This window comes from Spinacia oleracea, chromosome 2 (assembly GCF_020520425.1).
Source record: "Spinacia oleracea cultivar Varoflay chromosome 2, BTI_SOV_V1, whole genome shotgun sequence".
NCBI classification, from domain to species: domain Eukaryota; kingdom Viridiplantae; phylum Streptophyta; class Magnoliopsida; order Caryophyllales; family Amaranthaceae; genus Spinacia; species Spinacia oleracea.
In genome coordinates this window covers 20,645,588-20,660,214 of record NC_079488.1, presented here as the reverse complement: position 1 = coordinate 20,660,214, position 14,627 = coordinate 20,645,588, and the positions used below count along the sequence as shown (strand labels likewise).

Below are 14,627 nucleotides of genomic sequence, written 5' to 3'. Positions count from 1 at the left end.
TGCTCAAAAAAATAATATAAAATAAATTACACGCATATGGATTTGCGACCACAAATTGTCTTAAAAAGAACTACTAGCATACTACTATACTAGCATATGTTCTTATCCAACAAAATAACCAACAAAATGTCTTTTAAAATACAACCCCAAGTAAAATATCGTCTAATACAACCACAAAATGACTTTCAAATACAACCCCAAATAAAAATGTTTTCAAACACAACCACAAAATGTCTTCAAACACAATCTCAAATACAAGCATCATCGAGAAAAGATCTTCCAACTTGAAGTCCAATGAAACCTATAAAATAAACAATAATAAACATTACTTGAAAAAATATTTGATGAAATAGATATTAATAGATGTACAAACTTACTAAGTGGAAGACTCTTCATTAAGATTCATCTTCATTAAGATTCACATCTTCATCTTCCAAAACCGAGGCACATCCAAGAGTAAATTCAAGAGTATCACCCATAGGTTTCTAAATCAGGACACAATCTACACGATGATCCCCATTTTCCATATAACTACTCCCGCTACGACAAACCAACCTAATAACTACTTTATATAACAATGGCAACAACAAAGATAAAATAGGTGAAGATGAGAAAGAAAAAGATAGACATACCTTAACTTGGTCGGCGGTGGAGCATTGAATCACCGTGAGAAGCCGACGTTTGATGGGTTTGGATGAGTTTGGATGAGCAAAGGGGAAAAGCGGCGTTTGAACTTTGGTATAAGATTAGGCCATTAGGGTATAGTTTAGAAATTAGAATGTTATGACTTATGAGCGGCAAACTGCAAAGTTTAATTTGTCTTTTTTTTTTCTTTTTTTTTAACTTATTAAGTTTTTCAAATTAACTACTTCCTCCATTCTTATTTACATGACACAATTGTACTTTCGACACTATTCACACATGTTCCTTTGACTTACTTTTGTGATTTATACATAAGAAAAAATATAGTCGTGTGGGATCTTATTAGATTCGTCTCAATAAATATTTTTTAAATATCAATTTTTTATAATTTTTTCTTATCCATAATAAAAGATATTAACGTTTGAAATCGTAAATTGGCAAACGTGCCTAAATAATTGTGTCATTTAAAAAAGAATAGAGGAAGTATTTTAAATCAAATTAAGTTGTTTTAAGTTACTTGTTTTAAGCTTGTGTTATGTACAATTTTATGTTAATATCTAGTGTATTTAAACTTGAATTTTATATTAGTATACTAATAAGATAAGTACGGATATGTTCATTTAAGTTAGGATCATAATTGATTTAAAATGTCTTCTCTGTGTAACTGTGTTTGTTTTATATTTACAATAGGTATGCACATTGAGTTTTAAGTACAGACGGATTTAATATAATATTGCTCAACATAATGATAAACTACGGCGCTATAAAATCACATTGACGTACTAAGAAAGGTAGAATCATAAAAACAAACAAATAGATTATGAATCTGTCAAAAAATATGGACTCGATTCACTAACTTAGTTACTTAGGACAAACTTTTTTATTCTGATGGTTAAACTAACTTAGTTAGTAGAACTGTCAAAGCTTGTTTACCACTCGTTTAGGATCCTATTTGAGTGTTTGATCACCGAAAACCTACAAAGAAAAATGAAAAACCTTATATGATCACAAAACTCGATCAAAGCCATAATACATGAACGTTTGTTAGTTTTGGTTAAAGGTGGAATAGATTTTTAATATATATACCAAAAGAGATTGAGCTTAAATAGATTATGAATCCATCAAAAAACATGGAATCAATTCACTAACTTAGTTACTTAGGACAAACTTTTTTATTCAGATGCTTAAACTAACTTAGTTAGTAAAACTGTCGAAGCTTGTTTACCACTCGTTTAGGCTAATGACATAATCTTTCTCAAGAGTTCTTTAACAGAATAGTTACATCCTATTTGATCACCGAAGTGTTAAAGTTATGATAAACGAACGTTCGTTAGTTTTAGTTAGAGGTGGAAGATATTTTTAATATATCTACCAAAAGAGATTGAGCTTAAATGGGTCATAAGATATTTCTTTTGAAAAAAAGAAAAACGATTATATATGAATTATTCATGTGTTGCTTTACTTACATGTAACTTGAATTTCTTTAATTCTAGATTAGAAATCCTATTTTTCATTTGCCAAAATCTAATGAGTTTCTAGTAAATTAATAAATTATAAATATACCCTCTTTAACTAAATATATTAGATTAAGTATGAAACTGTACTAAAAAAAGGGGGCAAATTTTTCAAAAACAACATTTTATAACCCGTTTTTTTGCGAGAAACAGCCTTTTAAATTATTTTTTTCGAAGAAAGACCTTAATGTAAAAAAAAATTTGCGAGAGACAACATTTTTTATAAAAAAGGACCATTTTTAAATAAAAAATTACCATTTCTTTTTAAAAATAAGTACAATTTCTTTAAAATAAGTACCATTTTTTCATTAAAAAAAAATACTATTTCTTTTTTTAAAAAGTACAATTTCTGTAAAATAAGTACCATTTTTTTTTTAAAAGTACAATTTCTTTTTTAAAAAAGTACCATTTCTTTTTTAAAAAGTACAATTTTTTTTTAAAAAGTACCATTTCTTTTATTAAAAAAAACACAATTTCTTTTAAAAAACAGTACAATTTCTTTTAAAAAATATACAATCATGGCTATAGTTTCTACGTCGTTGGGTCTGAACTAGGAAACTTTGATAAGGGTAGAGAATTAAAGACCCTTTGAATTATAACCTTGTTGATCCTCCTTTCCAGAACACCATTGCAGTTCCGTATAAGGTTGGACGAAAAAAAGTATTATTTTTTAAAAAATGGTTGTCTCTCGCAAGTGTTTTGTACTTTAAGGTCTTTCTTAGCAAAATTTTTTAAAGGCGGTTTCTCGCGAAAAATGGGTTATAAAAGGTTAATTTGCCAAATTTGCCAAAAAAAACTATATATGAAAATACAGTTTTGAATAATTGCGGACTTGAATTCGGATTCGGGTTCGGATTCGGAGTCGGGTTCGGGTCGGAGTCGGGTCGGAGTCGGGTTCGGGTCGGAGTCGGGTTCGGGTCGGAGTCGGGTTCGGGTCGGAGTCGGGTCGGAGTCCCAGCAGCCTCCATACCCGATCCATATCCATTCGGAGTCGGATGTTTTTAATCGGATTCGGAGTCGGGTTTTTTTTTTCGGATTCGGATCGGGTTTTTTCTTTCGGATCGGATCGGACTCGGTTCGGATTCGGATGTGATTGCCATCCCTACATGCAACACAATACAAGCCATGGCTGATCCAGTAAAAATTACCTAATTTAGTTAATTTTTCAGTAATTATTTAATAGTGACTCCACTTAGTACACCTTTTTAGATCCGCCACTGAATATAAGCACAACATTCTCCACATCTGAAACACTAGTAGTCTAGTACTCTATCCGGGTAATTTCCGTTTTTAACCCATTACTTTACTAAGGCCTGATAGCATCTTCCAATCTCAAGGTTGGGAGATCCCTTTCCCACACTCTTGAAATGTATAGTTCCCTAATCTCTGTTAGTTGATTAGCTTCTCTTGTTAAATCAATTGTATGTTGGAAGACATTTTTTAGGACTAACATCAAATGTCAATAATTTAATGCATGCATGAAGATAAAATGACATGATTAGGATGTAACATTTAAACAAATAGAGCAAAACAAAAGATGACATAATTTTAATTAATTTGGTATGATGAGAAGGTCGATATACAATCACATCGATCATCCTAGAATATTCTCAAATTTCAGTTGCAAGATATTTCATTTTAAAATAGACTACTTATCTATCTAGGAAAATATATAAAACAAAATTACACAAATTCTTATTTACTGGTGGTGAATATTGTGCATCGGAGTAAAAATTAACTCAAAAAATGCTTAAAAGTTAAACTTAAATATGTAAAGTTATCTATTTTTTAGTGATAAAATTTTTCATTTTAATAAAAATTATTTATTCAAAATCACTAATAATTCATAAAATTAATCATTTAACCTTTTAAAAAAAGTTTATTTATTAATATTTTTTAATAATATAAAAGTTAAACAAAAACATATTAAAAGCAACGCATCTCTTGTGTGACCAGCCACACCATCAACTTGATGGTGTGACACGCGCGCGCAATTCCCTCGCACACGCAGCTACTATGGAGAAGGTTATTGACTTGTGTGACTTGACTTTCTATTCCGCTATTACTACATTGTATTCGCTATTATTTTTCTTGTTTTACTGCAATTTCTTCAATTTCATGTTAGAGGTTCCTTGTATAGCCTGGTGTTACTTGATTTTCTACGTTGTTGTAACTTATACATTGTATTCGCCGTTACTTTTTTTGTTTTATTGCAATTTCATGTTAGAGATTCCTTGTCAAACGGGTTAGATGGGTTAGGTTCGAGTCGGGAATATTCAAGTTCGACTTAAAAAATAGGTTGGGTGTATATCTAGTAGATAAATACGGGTTGAACGTATAAGTGTTTCATGTCGAGGTTTTTGTTTTGAGAGAATTTGATGTCGAGTTAGGGTTTAAATACGGTGCTGTGACGCTTTTTTTTCCTTAACCCATCGAGCGACCCTAACCCGACCCATTAAGACCCACATTTTTACGGTTTTATTTGTGTTTCGGGATGGAAAATTGTGCCCAAAATCCAAAATAATGGGTCGCATACGTGTCAAGTTTACGGGTCTGATTGATTTTTGACAAGTCTACATAAGGTCATATGATCTAGATCACAATGTTAATAATGCAACCATACATTTTTTTTTGACTAATTTTTAACTTTACACCCTAAATGAACGTATTCATTGAATATTTATGGAATCTTTTAATCATTAAAATTTTTTTATAAAAGAAATAATAATAATAATAATAATAATAATAATAATAATAATAATAATAATAATAATAATAATAATAATAATAATAATAAAATAATAAAAATATCATATTAATATATATTATAATTATTATAAATAATAAATATTTAAAAAATAAAATTTGAAAAGATAAATACTCCGTATGATGCTGTAGACGTTACAAGTGATAAATATGAATCATATGATGGAGTAAGGTACGTATCTTCCCACCTTTTCATTTTACAGCTCCCTACATCTCCTCCCTTTTAGAAATTAATGTATTTTGAAAATTGTAAAATGTCTCTTAAATTTTTGTATGGTACCAAGGTTCATTCATACTGGTTCCAAGAAGAAATTGATGAACAAAAAATCACAATTTCTTATTCTTGACTACGATACGAAATTTGATTAACCGAGTCGACCGAACATCGCCATTGTTGTTGTCTTGCTGAAGGTCTATCAAAGAAGAATTTTTTTTTTGTTCACCTACCTCAATTGGTTTAACGCAAAAAAAATAAAAAAATAAAAAGTTGAAAGTATGTATTCAAAAATTATGAAACGTGGAGGCAATGAATCTATCACAATATGAGTTTGTATTGATACAAATTATGTATCGGTATTAGCATAATCACAATCCCATTATTAGCTGAATTTTTATTGATTACAAAGTTAATAAATGCTTCTACACTCATAGTCTATTAGATTGTCCACCTAATCTTTCTATGTCCACATGGATTGTCCACCTCAACTGGGTAGACAACCCAGTGGGTTGCTCAATCATTCTCCGAAAATTAGATATGATCCTTTGACGCCGGCGAGATTTCTTTAATGTACGTTCCCGTAAATGAATTTGCATAAATTCAAGTAATAGCTCACCAATCTCTATTATATAAAGGAACAGCTGAGGGCATAAAGGTAAAACGACTTTTCGTGATCCCCTGTAAATTGACGAAATTACCCCCACCCCTAATTAAACCCCTAACCTGCTCCCTCTCTTTCCCTCTCTTAGGTCTTCGGGTTCCCTAACCTGCTCCCTCCCATTTTCTCTCTCCTTCCTCTTCATCTTCTTCGATCTTCTTCCTCTAATCCTCTTCCACCAAACCCCATCCTCCATTCCGAGCCCTAAATATTTTGTGTCACTTTTACCGCACACGCAGACTCTCTCTCCTCCGCCTCTCGCCTTCGCCATCGCCATCACCATCAACGTCTGATTTTCTGGAGATCCGGGTGAGATTTCAACAATTTGTTCTAATTTTCATTTTTTTCCCATTGATTCTGGAGATTTTTTTGATTTGATGTGTTTTTTCCAATTGTTTTTTCAATTCTGGAGATTTTGTTGATTTGATGTGTTTTTTCAATTCTCAGTTCTTTCGATTAAATATGGTTTGGACCGTCGCCAGAACTACCGTATGTCGCGGATCTCGGCGGCGGCGGAGAGAAAAATTCTGGAGAAGATTGTAACAGAGATTAAAGCCATGGAAAGAGAATGGAGAGCTGGGATCGGGCCGAGCGGGATGGGACAGCGGCGTGGGAGGATTAAGCAAGGAAGAGATGAAGGAGGAGAGAGAGATTGAGGTGAAGAAAAATGACCCCCATGAAAGGCATGCGCTCCTTCGGAAGTTTAATTATCACTGATGGGTGTTCCGATAGGTAATATGTTATGTATTTGATCGGTTTCTTTTCTAATAGATATGAAAGGACAAATAGATATGATGTTTTTAGTTTGTGTATAACAATATGATATAACAATATGATTGATTAAAAAAAATTGATTTTAGTTTGTGTATAACAATATGATTTTCGATTTCGATATTGATTTTAATACAGAGATTTTGTTTTGATGAGAATGATTCTCTCTCATGATTTTTTTTGGTTTTTGGTTTGGGAACAGAGTGAATGTGCAGGTGGGAGAGAGAAAAGAGGGGAAGACGAGGAAATCGGGTGGGGAAAAGGTAATGGTGGGTAATAGAGATTTACATTAAGTTGTTATGTTTAGTGATTTATCATTTCCTTTTTTCTAGATGGAAATTCTTATTTGATTGTTGATGTGCAAGTTCAATGACCTCCACTTTTTTTTCTTAACCAACGTGTTGCTTTGACAACCAGAGTCACTAATCCAGTGCTTCTTACTGCAGTTAGAAGCTCGATAAAGACATGAAGGCATTATTGGATCGTTAGGCGGAAGGTTGTCCAAAAAATGATAAGGTATAATTTCTGTTGTTTTAGAAGTTTCGGTTTGGTTTATTTTGAGAAACTTTATCTGTTAATTTGATGTTTGTTGTGATTTTGTTTTTACCTGTTTAATTGCAAATTCATGGTACTCGATATGTTTCCCATTTGATTTTTTATGTGATATTGTGTATTCATTTTATTTTGTTGATTCATACAAATTCTGGTGCATACAAGGAATGAGTCATGGCGTGTACTACTATGCACTACTACTTATTAATTAAACTTTTAAATGTATAAACTGATTAATTAAATACCTACCTTCTTCATGCTTATTTTCTTGAAAGGTGTGTGTGACTGTTTGTTAATCATATAGTATAAGAAATTCAAGAGCTATAATTCCTAGGATTTTCTCGAGAATCCCCAGAAGCATGATGAGAGGGGGAAGGTGTAGAGAATAAGCATGAAGAAGGTAGGTATTTAATTAATCAGTTTATACATTGAAAAATTTAATTAATAAGTAGTAGTGCATAGCAGTACACGCCATGACTCATTCCTTGTATGCACCAGAATTTGTATGAAATGGGAGGGAGCAGGTTAGGGAACTCGAAGACCTAAGAGAGAGAAAGAGAGGGAGCAGGTTATGGGTTTAATTAGGGGTGGGGGTAATTTCGTCAATTTACAGGGGGACACGAAAAGTCGTTTTACCTTTATGCCCTCAGCTGTTCCTTTATATAACAGAGATGCTGGTGTTAGTTTTAGATTTCGTTAACCAATGTGCCGGGCTTTAAACGTGTTGGGTTTATTTGTTAGTGTGAACACGCCACACTATCAAATTGATAGTGTGGCTAGTAACATATAAGACTTAAGGTATTAAAAGTTAGAAAAAAATGGGTATAAGTTATCATAGTGCACAATAAATTTATTGTATACCTTGTGAGTGCAAAACCTTTTGAAAAAATTAATGTTGTTTAGATGGGGCCGGGGAGTCAAAGTGTTAGAATTCAACCTTCCTTGCCTTGTACTTTTCTTATTTTCTCTTGTATTGATCTTATCTAAACTTTCTAGGACTTTTCTTTGAAGCTTCTAGGCTTTAGATAAGATTATTATCTTACTGCCTTTCCAGTGTGCACTGGCAGTTTTTAGCTAATTCAAAATAAACCTCTATGAGGGGTATGAATCTATATCTCTCACCAGAAGTTGTCTTTGCTTAATCACTAGCGTTGTTGCATGTATGCCTGTATAGATATTGTGATGTCGTTCGTTTTTAAGCTTTCTTGTCTCAACGAAGTCCCACAAACAGATACACTCTCGTCGTCGGCCCCACTTGTGTCTGCTGTGCGCACACAAGTGCCCGATCGGCGCCCGTGTCCCTTTCTTGTTGCCAAAAGACAAGAGCGCTCATTCTCGGAAACCTTGCTTAGCTTGCTCGTGCTATACGAGCTCTTTGAATTCGTTTCGCACAAGGCTCGCGCCCCTACCGCCCACTAGGTTGGAGCGCGCCGCACGATCCGGTGCCCAAAACATCCGGACCGTGACACAAAGCATGAAAACCGGATACTACCATCTAAGACATTAACCAATTAAAAATACGAAGTATTAATCCTTTCACTTGAATTTTGCCATATATTATTTTTTGAATTGATTAGTCTTAATCTTTACTTATCTGAACTTATTAACCTTTATCTCTATTTTATAAGCCAATGTATAAGGAAATTGATGTGCACCTTTTAAGTCCATAGTACTCCGTAGGGATGTCATGGATCATGTTTGGATATTTTTGTTATGACGAGTTTTTTTTCCGATTATATATGTTATTTTAGTCATAAGGTATTTTTTTCTAAAGTTAACTTTCATTACTCCGTATATATGACAAATATTTGCTAAAAAAGAAAAATAAGGCGGGTATTAGCGCGGGCATGAAGCGGGGATAAGACGGGGATGGATGCCCAGTTGGGTCGTGGGGGTGGGGGTGGTTTTTAGTTTACACCCGTTGGGGCGGGGATGAGGATGAACTTTGTACCCGTTATGGGTGATGGGGAGGGGATGGGGATGAAAATTTTAGGTGGGGATGAGAATGGAGGGACCTACATCCGCATCCGCCCGCCCCATTATCATCCTACCGGCTCAGTTTTCTTCAAATCAACACACAATGCGTGCAATATATAAGCCTACTCTTTACTCTTATTATATCCATATCAGAACTTATCAGGCGAACCTTTTTGCCTTAGCTTATTGAGTTGTTGGATGCTTTTTATCTCTTAAATTCACCCGATCGTGGAGGTTGATGGTGAACATGAATTTTGTTGGTTTTCTTTGGTGAATAATATTGGTTATTGTCAAATATTGTGTAATCTCGTCTCCTTCTCATTAATAACACACGTATATATATAGTACAACTCATTACCTAAACCCTAGATTACATATTAGGTAACATACCATATGTAGGACTCATATTAGGTAACATGCCATATTTAGGACTCTACAGAATATTCACAATATATTATCTCCTATATTCTATCTTAACATCCCCCCTCAAGGTGGAGCATGAAGATCTCGAATGCCCATCTTGTTCAAAAAAGACAAAAACTCAAATTGCGCCTTCCCCTACGCTTTAGTGAAGACATCTGCTAACTGAACCTTCGTCGACACATACGACACGCTTCCCCGTTCCTAACTCCGTATCCTCCACACACTGCCTTGTCTCACTCTCATCACTACCCGTCGTCTCATCGACACCTGTCGTTGGTGAGACGACGTCTGATTCCACTCGACTGGCTCCTCCCTCACAGGCGACGACACCCCTTCGTCGACGCCGCTAGTCAACGACACGTCCTCATTGTCACCTGTATGCGACAACACTCCCTCAGTATCACCCGGTGACGACACTCCCTCACTATCACCCATAGGTGACGACACTCCCTCAGTATCTCTCATATCATATAACATAACTCTATCTCATATGATATTTTATCCTCTAGGATAACTACGTTATCCTTTACTTATCCTTTACTCCCTCCCTCAATCGTAACGGCAGTTTCACGAACGTTGCGATTGGAAACACCATTCTTCAATAAAAAAAATCGAGCAAGAACGCCATTCTTTTCGAACCTGCACTTTTTTTTTTTTTCTCTCTTGATGAGAACGCCCTTCTTTTCGAACTCACCAATTATCTCAATATGAATACTCGAATTGGACGCGATTCCAAGTACGAGTCTTTTCTCCAACACCAACCTCATCTTCTACCAATTTGCAGCGGAATTATTATATTAATTACGAATCCCGCCGGTGGATTTATTTTTCTAACCCACCGGCAGGGGATAATTTTTTGTAGACGGGTCGTAGGATCTCCCTAAGCTCTTGATACCATGTCAAATATTGTGTAATCTCGTCTCCTTCTCATTAATAACACACGTATATATATAGTACAACTCATTACCTAAACCCTAGATTACATATTAGGTAATATACCATATGTAGGACTCATATTAGGTAACATACCATATTTAGGACTCTACAGAATATTCACAATATATTATCTCCTATATTCTATCTTAACGGTTATGGTATCAAATCATATACTCCGTACGATAGTAGCTATGATCGAAGCATATTATTGTTGAATGGTAAGTGTCATAACAACCTGTCTAATTCTTTAATTTGAACCTCTAAAAATGGATTGAGGGGACCTCTTTTTATTTATTCAATTTCACGTACTACTAGCTAGCTTAGCCTATCATTTTATTTGTAAGATCTTTTGCCAATTTACTTCCTTTATTCTATAATTCTACCACCTTTGCCTTTGATATTTTTTCCCCGTTATGGGAATCTTGGGATGTGGTCGAACCTTTGAATCTTGAGTGTGGAAATGAGTTCTTGTAAGATGAACAGTTCAAGGAAAGTTCCTCATATCACTCCGACGCTCAAATTAGTATTCCGTTTACAGAGAGAGATTATGCTCTATTCTCTTCAACCAATTTTTATTGCTGATTAGATCAGACCATACAAGCAATAAGAACACTCACAAAAACAAATCAGACTAGACCAGACCAACTAAAAATCAGATCAATCAAACCAGATCGGGTGAAGAGAAAAATGTCAGAGGAAAGGAGTCTTCTCCTCCTTTACCTTGCCCCATGATTCCATGAATGGGTGTTTATTATAGTGGTTTGTGGAATATCAGGTCATGGGTCCATAAATGGTTCTCATGAATTTGGGCCTGAGCCCATAATTCTAAGAGTATGTTTTTCTAGTAATCCCTTAGGTTGGAGTATTGGACCAAGAGAGTATCTCGTACACTTTTGGCATTATAATTCTGGTTCTCCGCATTATAATTCTGGCGTTAGTTTTACTGTACTAATAACTACTACTACATAGGGCTGTCAAAAATTGACCCGATCCGAGAAACCGATCGAAACCGACCGACATCCGAACCGAATATATCCGAGAAGTAAAGGCTCTTGAAACCAAACCGAACCGAACCGATCCGACATTGATCCGAAATCCGATTTGACCCGTAAATCAAAGACCCGAACCCGATCCGCTAACAACCCGAGGAGACCCGTGACCCGATTAGAATCCGACTAGTTTTAACAGAACCGAACCCGCATCCGACCCGATAGCAATCCGAAATCCGATTTTACCCGATAACTACTATAATCAACCCGACCCGATAAAACCCGATATCCGATTTAACCCGCATTGGTGTTGACTCGGTCCGAATGAACACGTAACCGACTTTCAACCGAATTTTGGACCGAGGGAGTAGAATTCTAAAAAATTAGTATTTGGCATCTAATATTAGATTTATAAAGTGATCTGAATTTGATAGTGAACTCGAGAGATACTCGATCCATACAACATAAGAATACAAGCCAACCTGATCTTAGCCCGAACCACAAACCGCAAACCGCAAACTCAATCCGTAATTGACCCCGATCTGAGGTGCGACCAGTTCGAACTTGACCCGAACCAAAGACTCACGATCAAACATGACCCTAACTCGAGACTATATCCGATCTAGACATGACCCATTCGCGCAGTAAATCAGTTAAAATAGTAAATGAATCAAACATACACTCGAATTCGAAACTTATCCAATCCGGACATCACCGGTACCCGCAGTAAGCCGATAAAAATAGCAACTCTGTATCCGACATACACCCGAACCGAACTAGACCCGAACCAAATTAAACCGATACAAAACCGTTTTAAACCCGAACCGGTTCAAACCGAACCCGGGATTTAATCGAACCGAAATTACCCGAACCGAAACCGACTCGAAACCGAAACATCATATTAACCGACTTCATCCGAAACCGAAGTTATCCGAACCGATCCAAATTGACCCGGATAGAAACATTAACCCGATATTATCCGATTTCGACAAGACCCGAACCGTTTATAACCGATCCGAAACCGATCCGATGACCCGATTTGACAGCCCTACTACTACATACTACTTCCTCCATCTCCAAAATAGTCCCATTTTTTTGGCACGTGTATTTTGAAATGTTGATTAATGGTTTACAGCAAAATTATATGTCAATAATGTTTTTTTTTTTTTGTTTGGTGCGAATGAGCCACGAGGGCGGGATGAGAATCGATCCAGGATCACCTGGAACCGGGATGGAAGCTTTAATCAACTGAGCTATCCATCACTCTCTCAATAATGTTAAATACTATACTTTGAATTATGAAAAAACGTAAATATATAAAATTAGATTAGGATGAGATAATTTCTGTCCTTAGGATAATATTAGCCCCCACTATATTGCTGATGGGATTCAAAGGTAATCTACCCCCACGATTTCCTAATCACGAATGGAACACAGCAAATTCAACCATTCCCATGAACATGTGTTTTTGAAGAAAACTGACATTGTGAGAAAATATGATAAAATGTAATTAACATTATCATTATGCATTAGATTAAATAGGAAATCGATATGGCAGTTGATAAATAACTGCCCTTTGGTATTATCTATTTAAAATAAATAATTAATTAATACGAAATATTAATTAATTAATAACTGCAAAAAGATTAACGTTAATTATGTCATTAAATAACCGTGTTGCGTGCTAAGTGCTAGGTTTTGATTAATAATATATAGCTGTATTACCAAATTAATACTAGCACACCAAGTCCAATGTTCCATTTGGCAGTTGCTAAATAACTGCCCTTTCGTATTATCTATTTAAAATAAATAATTAATTAATTAATAACTGCAAAAAGAGTAACGTTAATTGTGTCATTAAATAGCCGTGCGCGTGCTAAATGATAGGTCTTAATTAATACTCCCTCCGTTTCTTTTTGTTTGTTACGTATTCCTTTTAGGGTGTTTAATTTTGTTTGTTACATGGAAGAATCTTTCTATTTATAAACTTATTATAGTGTTATTTTTTGTGCATACTCTTAATTTTAATTGGTCAACTTTTTCAACTCATTAAATTTATTTACCATTTCCCAAGTATGTTAAGTTAGCAATCTTTGTGCTTTTCCATTATTGGTTCATTTTGATAAATGAAACAATTTTATTGGTTGTTGTAGTGATTAGTGGATTGAGGTTTTATTTGTGTTAATTTTTTAATAAAAAAGAAAAAGAATCTCTATTATACGTTAATAAACGTGCAAAAGTCCAAACGTAACAAACAAAATGAAACGGAGGGAGTAATATATAGTTGTATTACCAAATCAATACTAGCACACCAAACCCAATGCTCCATTTGGCCCAACAACTCAACCCATCACATGGGTCTATTTAAAGACATTCTAAACATCATATTTCTTCCATGTGAGAGAAAACTTCCATACACTTAAATGAGAAGACTATTATCTAATAGATAAGTGTTATTAATGTTTAAATAATATCAAGTTTCGTTCAGAAATTGTGTCATATACTGGATGCGGATATGTATAACCAACATTTACATTTGATTGTTTATTATGTGTAATCCAATGAAAATTTTTTGCATACAAATTTCGATAACCGATATAGAAAGTGATATAATAGTTGAACTTGTACTATCAATTAAACTATTATAATATTATCAACTTTTTAAGAATTTGTGTGACATAATGAATACAGATATGCATAATAAACGTTAACTATTGATTTAATATATTTAACAAATTTGTCTTATACATTTTATAGGCCCATTGTTAACTAACAAAATGAGCCCCCTAGCCATATACATTTTTTTAGTACGAAGCCTACACTTAATCTTAAATATCAAAAATAACTTTTACTACATTTTCATCGTAATATTTTTATATGGAGCACGCATATTAATTTATTAAATCAATAGTATTGAAGTCTTAAGAGCATGTCAATTGAAATTTTGACTAATATATCGTAATTAACTATTTTCAAAGTCATAAGATTTAGATGATTGAGTTTTCTTATTATTAATATGTTTGCAAAAACAAAATATTTTTTATATGTTGATGTAAATGATTGCAATATCACTATGAAATTTTGTGCAAAATAAAATTTATATATGTATGTCACTTTTAATTTTAATAAAATCTCACCTAATCCTAATTATGTATGGCACTTTTATTTTTATTTTTTTAATT

The 14,627-nt window shown here is 34.2% G+C and overlaps 1 long non-coding RNA gene across 2 annotated transcripts; it reads right to left on the bottom strand.

Moving 5' to 3' along the window:
- LOC110802993 (uncharacterized) lies at positions 1 to 1,454 on the bottom strand. 2 transcript variants are annotated; one of them, XR_002537370.2, is made up of 3 exons: positions 633 to 1,454; positions 378 to 540; positions 1 to 301 (listed from the first exon to the last, which is right to left on the bottom strand). It is a non-coding gene; the product is annotated as an uncharacterized lncRNA (long non-coding RNA). The 2 variants fall into 2 exon arrangements; XR_002537369.2 differs by lacking the exon at positions 633 to 1,454 and having other exon boundaries at positions 378 to 631.
- Positions 1,455 to 14,627: the final 13,173 nt, after the last annotated feature.